Below are 11,831 nucleotides of genomic sequence, written 5' to 3'. Positions count from 1 at the left end.
TTACTATTTGGTCTTTTTGAAGCAGGGTCTCCCTGTAGCCCCAGCTGTCCTGGAACTCACTATATAGACCATGCTGGCCTTGAACTCACAGAGATCTGCCTGTGCTGGGAGTACAGGTGTGTGCCACCACTTCTGGCTTTAATATTATTTTTCAAAATTAAATTTTATTTTGTGTTTGAATGTCTTTTGCATACATGTGTGTAAGTGCACCATGTGTGTGCAGTGCCTACCGAGATCAGAAGGAGGCATGGGATCCTCTGGAACTGGAGTTATAGACAGTTGTGAGCTGCCATGTGGGTGCTAGGAACTTAACCTGAGTTCTCTGAAAGAGGAGCCAGTGAGTGCTCTTACCTGTTGAGCTGTTTCTCCAGCCTCTTATGATGATTTTTAAAAAATAACTCAATACTGGGATAGACAAGCTGAATGTGTTCAGTGAGTATAGTGGGAATACATGCTGTGGAAATTTTCAGGAGGAAGTGATCTGAGATGAAGATGCTAATGCAGGAAATAGCCATGCCAAATGCCACATGGTTAGGATCAAAGGATCAGAGAATCTTGGCTAAGTATCCTGCATTTTGTCTAGGAAGAAAGACTTGGTGGAGAGTGAAGGTTTTTTTTGCCATCTTTGTAGCCTTGGTGCCGCCATTTGGTTTTGCTGTTCTTTAGTGATTTTACTTGTTAATACTATTAAAAGTTACCTTTTTCTGTGTGAAATACACAAAAATTCAATAAAAGTTTTCAAAAAGTTACCTTAAATTGAAATTTTGGCTAAATTACTTATTTAGAATTTTTGGATGAGTCAGACAACCTACCAATATGTGTTGATAATGCTTGGGATGGTGGCTGGACATAATCTCTAGTTTTATAATAGCTGTTTAAACATTTTCCAAAAGGAATCATTGAGTAAAATAAAAATTATGGCATTACAGGGAATATTGCTAAATTTGTTTGTTACTTATAGGAGTGGCAAAATTGTGGGGAAAAAATAGAATAATCCATAGATACATGCTTACATTACAAGCACATTTTACACATTAGTTTTAGCATATAAATTACCATTTTGATTTGTCAAGGTTAAAATGAAGCAAAAGGTCAAATTAATATTTATGCTAATTGCTTTTGCTTGGCTCCTCTCTAAATGTTATGTGTTCTGATTTTTAAATATTTAAAACTTCGTCTCTGGGTCAGGGTGGAAGTAAAATAGTAGGGTGATAGGTTTTCATCAGTGATGGTCCCCCTACCCCCTTTTAAAAGCAGAGTAATGTTTATGTTGTGCTTTTTTAGCACTTTGAAAAATTATTGGCTGATGTAGCAATTTCTCTAAGGGCTGATGACATCTAGAGTGAACATTTATAATTTTCTACTTTGTATTGTGTGCTAGATATAATTGATACCTTCCCCCTCCTTGTGTGTAGCTAATATCTAAGTGTGTGTTTATACACGTACATGTATCTTTCTCTCTCTCTCTCTCTCTCTCTCTCTCTCTCTCTCTCTCTCTCTCTCTCTCTCTCTCTCTCTCAGTATGGGAGTACTTTTGGGAGTTTGTAGGCATGCGCATATGCAGTAAAATCATGAGTTCAAGCCCATACCTTCAGTTCTATTCCAGTGTCTTTGGAGTTGTTTGTAATGCCTTCTCTGGCAGTGAGTAAAATGTCAGACATTATCCTCAAATGTGCACCTTCCCATTTGCTTAATTAGGATAATTTGCTGAATAGACACCTCCTGGTCATAAAGCCTTTGCTGCTGCTTACCACCTCTAAGACTGCCTACCGCTGCCGCGTTACTCTGGCCTCAGCACAGACCAACTGCTCTATGTTCTTAGCCATGCAATACTGCTGACTCCTCCATGCTGGGGATAAAAGATGGGGCGGGGGGAGAAGGAAGAACAAATTCTGATTATTTAATGATTCAAATAGACTACTTTCAGCCCCATTACATTTTCTTGGAAAAATAATTAATTTTAATGACAATGTCTCATGTAGTCCAGGCTGGCCTTAAATTTACTTTGTACCTGAGGATAACCATAAACTCCTGATCCTCCTGCCTCCACTTCCTAAATTCTAGGATTACAGGCATGTGGAAGCTTATTTTATATATTTTTTTATCATTTATTTTTCTTTTATGTGTATTAGTGCATTGCCTGCATGTGTGTAAGTGCACCTGTGTCATGCAATGCCTGTGGAGGTCAGAAGAGGGTATCAGATCCCCTGGAACTGGAGTTATAGATGGCTGTTAGCCACCACGTGGGTGCTGGGAATCAAACCCAGGTCTTCTGTAAGAGCAGCCAGTACTCTTAACTGCTAAGCCACCTCTCCAGTCCCTATTTTATGTATTTTTATTTAATTTTATTTTTTTATTTCCTTGGGTTTTTTGAGTCAGGGTCTTGCTCTGTAGCCCAGACTGGCCTTGGCCTCCTGATCCTCCTGCCTCTGCGTACCAACTGCTGGATTTACATGTGTACCATTCCACATGTAGTGTAGTTTTTTAGTATGTAGCAGCCCGAGGGCCCCCAGGTGCTCAGTTGTTCCTAGATTTGGTCCTAGTTACTATTTTCATAGAAAAGAAACATGGAGGTCAGATTACTTTTCCAAAGAGCTGTGTCCCTGTGGTCCAGTGCAGTCATTGCCTTCTAGAGAGCGAACCTGGTGCTCCCGTCTCTTGAAGCAGAATGTATATTTGTGCTCCTGTTGCTTGTCCAGCACTAATTTCTTACAGTGGGTAAGGCTCAGTCAAATGACCCCTTAAGTACAACTATCTCAGTGTACAGATACACAGGGTTTTGATCAAGAATGATTTGCAGCTTTAAGCATTGTGCTTGAAAATACCCTTGTAAACTTAATTATCCTGGCTCTTGTGGATGTGTCTGTCCTTCCTTTCAAGGTGGAGTATCCCTTTGATGCCCAGGCTGACTTCCACCCAGCAGTCTCACTGCCCCATCTCCCAAGTAGCTGATTGTAGGCCTGCAACTAGTGTGTGTGGCTGGGTCCTTTCAGTTTTCAAACCTATGGTCTTAGGCTATTTTTCCTGTCCCAGGATGATGAATAATATTCTATTTTCATCACAGGTAGTGGAAAATTTGCCATAGATAGTTTAAACAGGAGCAGTTTTGAGACAGGCATGGGTACAAGTGAGTTCAGGTCATCCTGGTATGCAATATGAGACCTTAAAAAAAGTAAGATGAAAAAATGAAAGAGAACATTTTTGAGAGTGGATATTACAGAGGGAGAGGGAATTCAAAGCAGTGTACTTGGGTCTAACAACATTTTGAAAGGTATGTTGTTAAATGGGGATTTTGTGAAAAGTTGTTTTAAACTGTCTTTAAATCAAATTGAGCTTTATGGTTTCATTTTGTCAATAGGGATTAATTTGGAAAGTAAGCAGTAATGGGCTGATACACATATAAATGTCTACCCTAGGGATGATTATTTAGCCCAAGGTGCTGAATTTATGTCAAAGAATTATGATCAAATAATTTCTCATTCAATTGGCAAACATCTTTTAGGAAATGTCTTTTAATAGTTCTCTTGAACAATTAAAATAACTTTATTGCTGTTTTTATGTCTAACACTAAACTTGAGAAAGTAAATCTTACTGCAAGGAGAATAAATTGACAAAATGTCAGTTAAGATTGTACAACTATGTAAATACAAGCCCATTTACTTTGAGGAGAACCATCATACCTTTTAAAATGAGATCAACCAATGCCTTTCTTACAATTGCTTTCATTGAGCTAATGAACAGATATTTTTATTTTTGAAATACTGCATTTTTATTCTTATTAATAGTTCCCTCTGTGTATGGGTAAATAAATCACTGGCAGCTAGTAGTTCCAAGTGCTTTTCAAAGAGCATTTAAGTGCTTGTAATCACTAAACAAAGGAGTACTATAGATTAAATGTGTTATAAACTACACATGAAAGCAATGTCTTTTTTATTATCTGTAACTTTAATGGAAAGAAAATGTTAATTTAGGGTAATGAAATAGACCCCTAAGTATGATTGGTGAATGGACCATTAAGTTAATTAAAACAAGGATTTGTGTCATTGCTGGGTAGAACTACCCTTGTGGGGAAGACAGAGTCATTTAGTGCTTGAGTATTAAAACTCAGAGCTTGTCTGTCTCTCTGAACCTAGATTTACTGCAGACAGAGCAAGATCAATGACAGGGCCATTTGTTTCATCTACCTTTACCTGTCACACTACTTGTCATTATAGAGAGCCTGTCACAGGTGAAAATCTGTACAATCCTTTAAAAATCAATTAAATGTAAATTTTATTACTTTTCTGTCCATCAGACCAGATGAATTAACTACAAAACAAGATTAAGCAATTGTGAACTTCTCAGATTTTGTAATGTAACATTAAAAAGGCCAGCAGTTTAAAAATGTATTGGTTTGCTAGTTAGTGAAGCTCTCAGACCTCATCAGAGAAATTTCTTTCCGTAGTGGATGGTGATTAACATAGAGACTCGTAACTGATCAAAGTGGAGAGAATAGTTGTCTGTGGAGAGCTCAACCACAATGGGACAACTGTACCACACCTCCTTCCCCAAGGCTCAGGGACCATTGTGCAAGAGGGGCAGAAAGACTGTAGAGCCAGAGGTCAGCGAAGACTGGAGTAAAGCTGTCTTCTGGACTGGACAGGACTGAGCACTCATGAACTCACAGGAGCTGTGGTCACCTGCACAAGACCACTAGATCAAGCCATTCAGCATTCCAGTATAGAGTAGGGAGGGGCTCATGGGCCCCCATCTCTGTCTGAGAAGCTGTTGGCAGTTGATGTAAAGGCCTATCTTTAAGGCCCCGGTAGCGACACACTCCAGTGGATAGCTGCACACATGAGTATATGAGCAGCACAAATTGGACTCTGGGTTATTTATTTATTTATTAATGATTTTTTAAAGACAGGGTCTCCCTATAGTCTTAGCTGCCTGGAACTTGCTGTGTAGTCTAGCCTGGCTTCAATCTCACAGAAATTTGCCTGCCTCTGCCTCCTGAGTGCTGAGATTAAAGGCCTGAGCCACAAAGCCCAGCTTCTGTGGATTATTTTTTCTAAAAAGCAGGTGGATCTCTATGAGATTGAGGCTAGTCTGGTCTACATAGCAAGTTCTAGGACAGCTGGGGCTACAGGGAGACCCTGTTTTAAAAAAAAGACTTGATATTAGGAGGGGATAGGGGAACAGGGTTGATTCTGAAGGAGTTAGAGGAAGGAGTAGGGGGTGAATGTGAGCAAAATACATTGTATACGTGTATGGAATTCTCAAATAATTAATAAAAATAGATTAAAATTGTTGGTTTCTGAAATGCAATTGTGATGCAGTTATTTGCTCTTTTCTGAATCTAATACAAACCAGTTGGAGAATAATTTGGTATAGCTTGTAATCTCACGGTCAGTTTATGATGCAAATTTACTAAAGAATTCACTGCTTCACTACAATATATATTTTTGAAAGATTTTTTTGAGAGTTCCTTGATTCTTCATTATGAAGAATTTTAGCATAGTGCTAACCACAAAGCAGCTTTTCCATAAGCACTTTCTGTTTTGATTTAAAAGGCTTGGCATATGTTTAAACAGATACTTAGTTCAGTATGGTCTTGAGCTATTCACTTTCCCCCAGCATATGCCTACTTTAATGTGTAAATTTCTATTTTGATCATAGATCCAGAGTGATAGCATATGGCCCAGTAGTCAGCAAACTTAACCTTCCTCATTAGCTCTTTGTCTGTGATCTGAAGTGAGTGAATATCCTACCGGGAGCTCCTGACCTGAGTTGATCTTTAGGAAATGTGCTGGGCTGCTAGCCAAGGACACACCTGCGATTGTAAAGCAAATGAGCGTACACCTCCTGATTCATATGGTTAGTGAAATAAGAGCTTAGGGAGTTCTAGGTCTGAGCCCAGTATAGTACAGGTACTTTCATGTCTGTAAGGCTTTCCTCAGAAGGTTCTAGAGGATCAGTATGTATTTATAAAGGGATCAGCTTTTCTGAGCTTTGTAAATAAAACTTCTGAGGAAGGTAAGATTCTCTTTTTCTTTTTTTAGACACTTGGTTTTGGGAAAGTCTTTTTCTTATTTTTGCTCTACTTGTCTGTCCATTTTCCTGAAATTTACCTAAACTACAGTAGGAGGCATCTAACGTTTATATAAGGATATATACTTAATATTTTAGTGGTATGTGAATGTTACCTTAGCTAAATTTATTTTAGTAAAATTTTAATGTTTACCCTGCAGTTGGAGTCACTGTAGAATTTTTGTAAATCATTGATTCAGAACATACACCAGGTTTCATTTTTGTCTATTTTTCCCATCTAAGATTCAGTTAGCGTAGGTAATGCAAAAGAAGGAGTTGGAGAGATTTGTTGAGTCTGCCCTGGGCCAGACACCTTTGATAGCGGAGGCAGGCAGCGCTAGGGTTCAGACATTCTCAGTTAGGCTCTCTCCCAATGTTTGTTTCTGTGTGTCTGCTCTTGTGGTTTCTAAATCTTCATCTTCTCTCATGGCTTATGTATACTTAAGATTTACTTTTGGAATATCAGAAAGTCTTAGATTCATTGTCGGCACTTGTCACCTGTTGTTCATTGCCTACTCCTTTCTCTTCACATTCTGAGGTATCAGTTGAAATAAGCTGGTTTATATTGAGACAAAAAGCCTGGCTCATAGTTACTTCTCATTTCTGCGGTGTGTGTCTCTGGGGTTGGGTGGAAGCTGTGTTGAGTATTGTCTTTACTGTAGAACTCAGCTCAGGCTGTCCCTACCATTTGAATCTTTCCTGGGGGATAAGGTGTCAATCATGCATTGACTCATGCAGCTTCTACTCAGAACAATACCTCACTTTAGCTCATCTTTCATTGACTCGTGCAAGACCCTCCATATAACATTAATAGGATAAGGAAACACAATCCTTCCGTTATTTGGTGGGCAGCACTAATGACTGTTAAACTTAGCACCTCCACTTGCCAGAGGTTCACTTAACCTTTTTTTTCCTCTGTGGAAGTCATACCCTCTCTTCATAGGAGACACTTTAAAAATTCAGTGGGAAGAGTTACATTTCATACATTTATCCATGTGACTTCTGGTAACTTCCTGTAGGCAGTGTACTTTTCCTTCAAGGTGAAGCTGAGCCATGTGACTTGTTAGGCTCCTAGAATATGGGTGGCCTGAAGTATGCCAACCTTGGTAGAGGGTTTAAATGTAGTTTGTGTGCCATGGCTTGAATTCTTGTGTTTTTGCCATTGTCAGGCACAGAACACATCCCAGATAGGAACTGATCCCTTCTGGATATCACAAGAGGAGACGGGTAGGGAGAGTATGCCTGGAGCATTGTGAGAACATCAGTCCGCCTTTAACATTAGTGTAATGTGATCAGAAAATGAACATATAATGTGGCATGTCACTGAGATTCTGGAGCTCTTACTAATGGCACAAATTGACTTGATACATCTATTGGCTTTGGGAATAAAGACAACCTGGGTTTGAGTGTTAACTCTGCTACTTTTGGGGACTGAAGAGATGGCTCAGTGGTTAGGAGCACTGGCTGCTCTTGCAAAAGACCCGGGTTCGATTCTCATCATCCACATGGTGGCTAACAACCGACCATAACTCCAGTTCCAGGGGAATCCAATGCCCTCTTCTGACTTCCACTGGCGTTGCATGACATGAGTGCACTTACATGCATCCAGGCAATACATTCATACACATAAAATAAAAATAATAAATAAAAATATTTTTAAACATCCCATAGTAAATATTTAATTGTGAGATTAAGAATTGGATAAAATGGTCTTCTTTGAGCCCTTTTTAAGCTTAGATTTAGGAATTTCCTTCTAAATGCAATCCAGGATGTTCTAATAACTGATCTTTTCCAAAAATGATCAAATAGTGATGAGTTGGTTTTGTAACTGAGTTAATTAGTCAGCATTACAACATACTCTGAACTTTTAACCCTTGTAAGATAAACTGGTCTGCCCTTTGAGTAACTGGGTTTCATAGAGATCCTGCTGTCATTGCCTGTAGTCTCCATCATGGAGGTTGGCCTGCTGTTCTGAAACCAAGAACAGGTAACTCTCTTGCCTGGTCAGTGACCTATGATTTGTCCTAGTTCAAGAAGATGAGAGACTTGTGGAGAGATCAAGTAACTGATGAACCTGTATCTGAGGGGAAGGGGTAAAATGGAGTGCTGGTGGTTTTGTGTGTGACTGCTGCTCAAAAAGTAAGAGGAGGGAAGGGAGAAGAAATGCAGACATCCGCAAATATGTGAAAACATGAAGATGTATACTTACTGTAATATTCATCCATAAAGTAGAACAAAATGATATTGTTGACTAAAAATAAAAGGAACTTTAAGTGAAATAAGCTCAGGAAGTCCACCCTAGCTGAGGCGTTATAGGCAAACGATGGCTACTGGGGGCTGGGAATTGTTTTTTTCCAGGGGTGTGGTTGGTTGTAGTTTACCTGTGCTTCAGTGGAGGGCCCCACACCAGTGCATGTGCAGGTAGTGCTAACTGGACTCAGTGGGTCAGTTAAAAAGGAAGAGGAAATGGCAATGAGGGGAGCATTTGGAGTGGGAGGGGAGATGGGGGAACGCTATCATGATATAGTATAGAAGTACATGAAGTTGTTGAAGAATGGTTTTAGAATATTCTTTAAATTAAAAAAAAAAAGATGAGCTGGTAGAGGGGACATTTGAGATGCAAGCCATAACATTTGTCAAGTCTTCATGATGGGATGAAGGAAGAGGACTCTAGGTCTTTGTACCACTCACACATTCTACAGCAGGAACTCTGTCTTCCCTTGTTAGATGATAAGGCACCCTCAGGACAACTTCCATACACTGTCATATGTAGAATCCAGACTTTTTAAAGACATGAATAGAAGGGGGACTTTGGGGACGAGGAAGGGACCAAGGGTACTGAGGACAAGAGAGGGTAATGCCTGCATGTGTGAAAAAGTACATTAGATATATGGATGAAAATGACACAGTGAAGCCCATTATTGTATAATCAATATATACTGTGAATGAGACTGTTTCCCTGATTTCTTTCTCAGTACACTTGTCGTTGGTATGGAGGCATACTGTCATTTTGTATGTAAATTTCATATCCTGCCACTTTGCTGAGAGTGCTTATCGGTTCTGAGATTTTTCTTTTGGGTCCTTCAGGTGTCTTACATACTGAATCGTATCTGCAGACAGATACTTTGGTATCTTCCTTTCCTGTTTGCATCCCTTTTGTTTGCTGTTCTTGCGTTATTGCTCTAGCTAGGACTTGACTAAGAGTGGAGGTGTCCAGTGCTGGGTTTTAGTGGAAATGCTTTGAGTTTGAGTTTTCCCCTACTTAATGTAATGTTAACTAAAAGGTTTGTCATATATAGTCCTTATTTGTTTAGATATGTTCCTTATGAGTTTCTTCAGGATGTTCAGCATGAAATAATGTTAGATTTGTCAAAAGCCTTTTCTGTCCTTGATTCCATATATGTAATATATACATAATATATACAATATATTTGTTGGTTTATATATAGTGAACTATCCCTGCATCTTTGGAATAAAGCCAGCTTGAACATGGTGAATGATCTTTGAATGTGTTCTTGGGTTTGGTTTGTATCATATGTTTAAACATTTGGTCTCTAGCTGTGGTGCTGGATTAGGAGGTTGTAACACCTTCCAGATGTAAGACTCAGCTGGAGGATGGAAGCCACTGGTCTCCAGGGTTATAGCCTCCCCTGAGTTCTTGGCTTCCCGGTCTTCTATGATATAAACAAGCTGCAAGCTCCTGCCACCATGAATCAAGCTGAAATGCCATACTGTTCCCATTATGGTGGACACTGTTCCTTCAAACTGTGAGCCAGCCAAAAAAGAAAAAAAGAGAATATAAACTCCTTTCTTGCTTCTATGAGGTACATTCTTTGTTGTCACAGTGACAGCAAAGTACCTGATGCAGATGGGGTGACAGTCCTGTTAACCCATGGTTTTCCAGCACATCAATGCTGTATGGTGAGGGCAGGAATATAAAACCAGTGTGAGCGGCTTTTGTTATGGTCTTCAGACTGAGAACTCAGGTTTTTCAAATCTGAAAGAAAAGTTGGTTACTTTGCTTATAATTAGAACTATATGCTTGTTAGATATCAGATGGATGGGGCTAGAAAAAGATTTCTACTATTGGCCAGTTGCTTCTAGCAGAAAAAACAGAAAACATTTCTTTTATTGGTGTGCTTAATGTAGTGATAGTTGTTGGTAAGCTTTTATAAGAGCTTTCTAGGATTCAGGAATGTGCCTGAGTCTCAGCTGTTCCTCTGAGCTGAAGGCTCTGCAATTTCACAGAGGGCAATACTTCTAAAAACCATCAAATGGATGTTATTTCATAATGCCTGTTAAGTTCCATCTTCTTTAGCAGGTTAAATATGATAGCTACTGGGTTTTAAATCTCTACCATTCTAAAGAACGTCTTTTAAGAATTTACTGATTCAAGTCTTTTGATAGGCTAGGCTTATGGCCCACAGCCCAATTTCACTTTAAAAAAGCCTTTAAATTGAACTTTAAGGTTGATTTGTAGGTGTAACTTGTGAAATCTCTCTATGGGATTGATTTACTATGAAAGCAATATTATTAATTTTAAAAGAGTGCTTCTAAGCTGTGTTTTCCTTCCTCTCGGAATTTCCCTATGAAAAATGAAGAATGACTCTTTAGCCACGTTTTATTGGGATGAGGATCGATTTTATGAAGCCTGACGACTTCTTATTCTGAATTTTACCTGAGCAATGTTCCAGCTTAACTGAATGGCTCATAATATTGAGTGACTCTCTCATCAGCTCCTTTATTGATTAATGACACAGTTAAGAAAGATGTACTTTGTTGCACAGGGATTAGAATCAAGGAAACTACAAGTCCTTCATCTTATGTTAAGACAGCTAAAAGTCTGTATCTAAGAATGACATGATGCATGAAAGAGAAGGAAAAGTCAGGGCTTAGCTAAGCACCAAGGAGAGGGAGGGGTAGCCAGGAGAAGGTTTCTGTTGGGATGTGGTTTTGAAAAGGGAGGGGCAGCCATCTGGGCTGCAGTAACTTTACCTGAAGCCTTGGTGAGTGAGTGCTGTGCTAAACCGGCAGATAGATGGGCACAGGCACTGACTGTCTTGTTTATCTGTCAATGGAGATTGTGCTGCTCTCCTCCCCGTCTTACTGAGATGGACTGTCAAGGGCACTGCAATTAGTCCTAAATTGTTCTTGCTCTGACAGGTTCTGGCAACAGAGGCATTTGGCAGCCGTGGAAGTGTATTCTTGGTGTTTCTGAATATCTGAATAGCATGGTAGAGAGTTTCGGCATGCCAGTACATTAATGTGGTAGTGAATTCAATCAAAGTCAGCTTTTAAAAGTGGAGACATACTGGAAATCAAGATGGGCTACTGTTTTATGCTAATCATGGTCAACTTTGGACAACTTTGAGAATGTGCCCCTTAATAAGATAGCAGGGAATTCATTTTTCTTCAAGAATCTCTCAAAAGAGTTTATATATAAAAATGTGGGTGAACTTTAGCAGCAGTCGGTGCTTGCTGTTCTCTTTCCACTGAATTGAAGTGGCTAGTTCTGGAAGGACATGTAAATGCTATTAATAGAAATCAATTCACAAAACACTGTAGCTAGAAAGTAAGGAAAGATGCTTGGAGAATTAAAGAATTAAGGATTAAAAAATGCTGGCCTGCAGCCTCGTCTACATAGAGAGTTTCAGGACAACTGTGGCTACAGGGAGATCCTGTCCCCAAAACACAATACAAAACAACACACCATACAACCCAACCCAACCCAACCCAACCCAACCCAACCCAACCCAGACCAG

The 11,831-nt window shown here is 39.4% G+C and overlaps 1 protein-coding gene across 5 annotated transcripts in view; it reads left to right on the top strand.

Annotated features, from left to right (window-relative positions):
- Window positions 1–11,831, top strand: part of Prim2 (DNA primase subunit 2) — a 266,955-nt gene that overhangs the window by 90,851 nt on the left and 164,273 nt on the right. The gene's annotated exons all lie outside the window — the stretch shown is intronic.

Source organism: Nannospalax galili, unplaced genomic scaffold (genome assembly GCF_000622305.1).
Source record: "Nannospalax galili isolate Female #2095 unplaced genomic scaffold, S.galili_v1.0 scaffold582, whole genome shotgun sequence".
Lineage (NCBI taxonomy): Eukaryota > Metazoa > Chordata > Mammalia > Rodentia > Spalacidae > Nannospalax > Nannospalax galili.
This window is presented reverse-complemented; position numbering and strand designations above follow the sequence as displayed.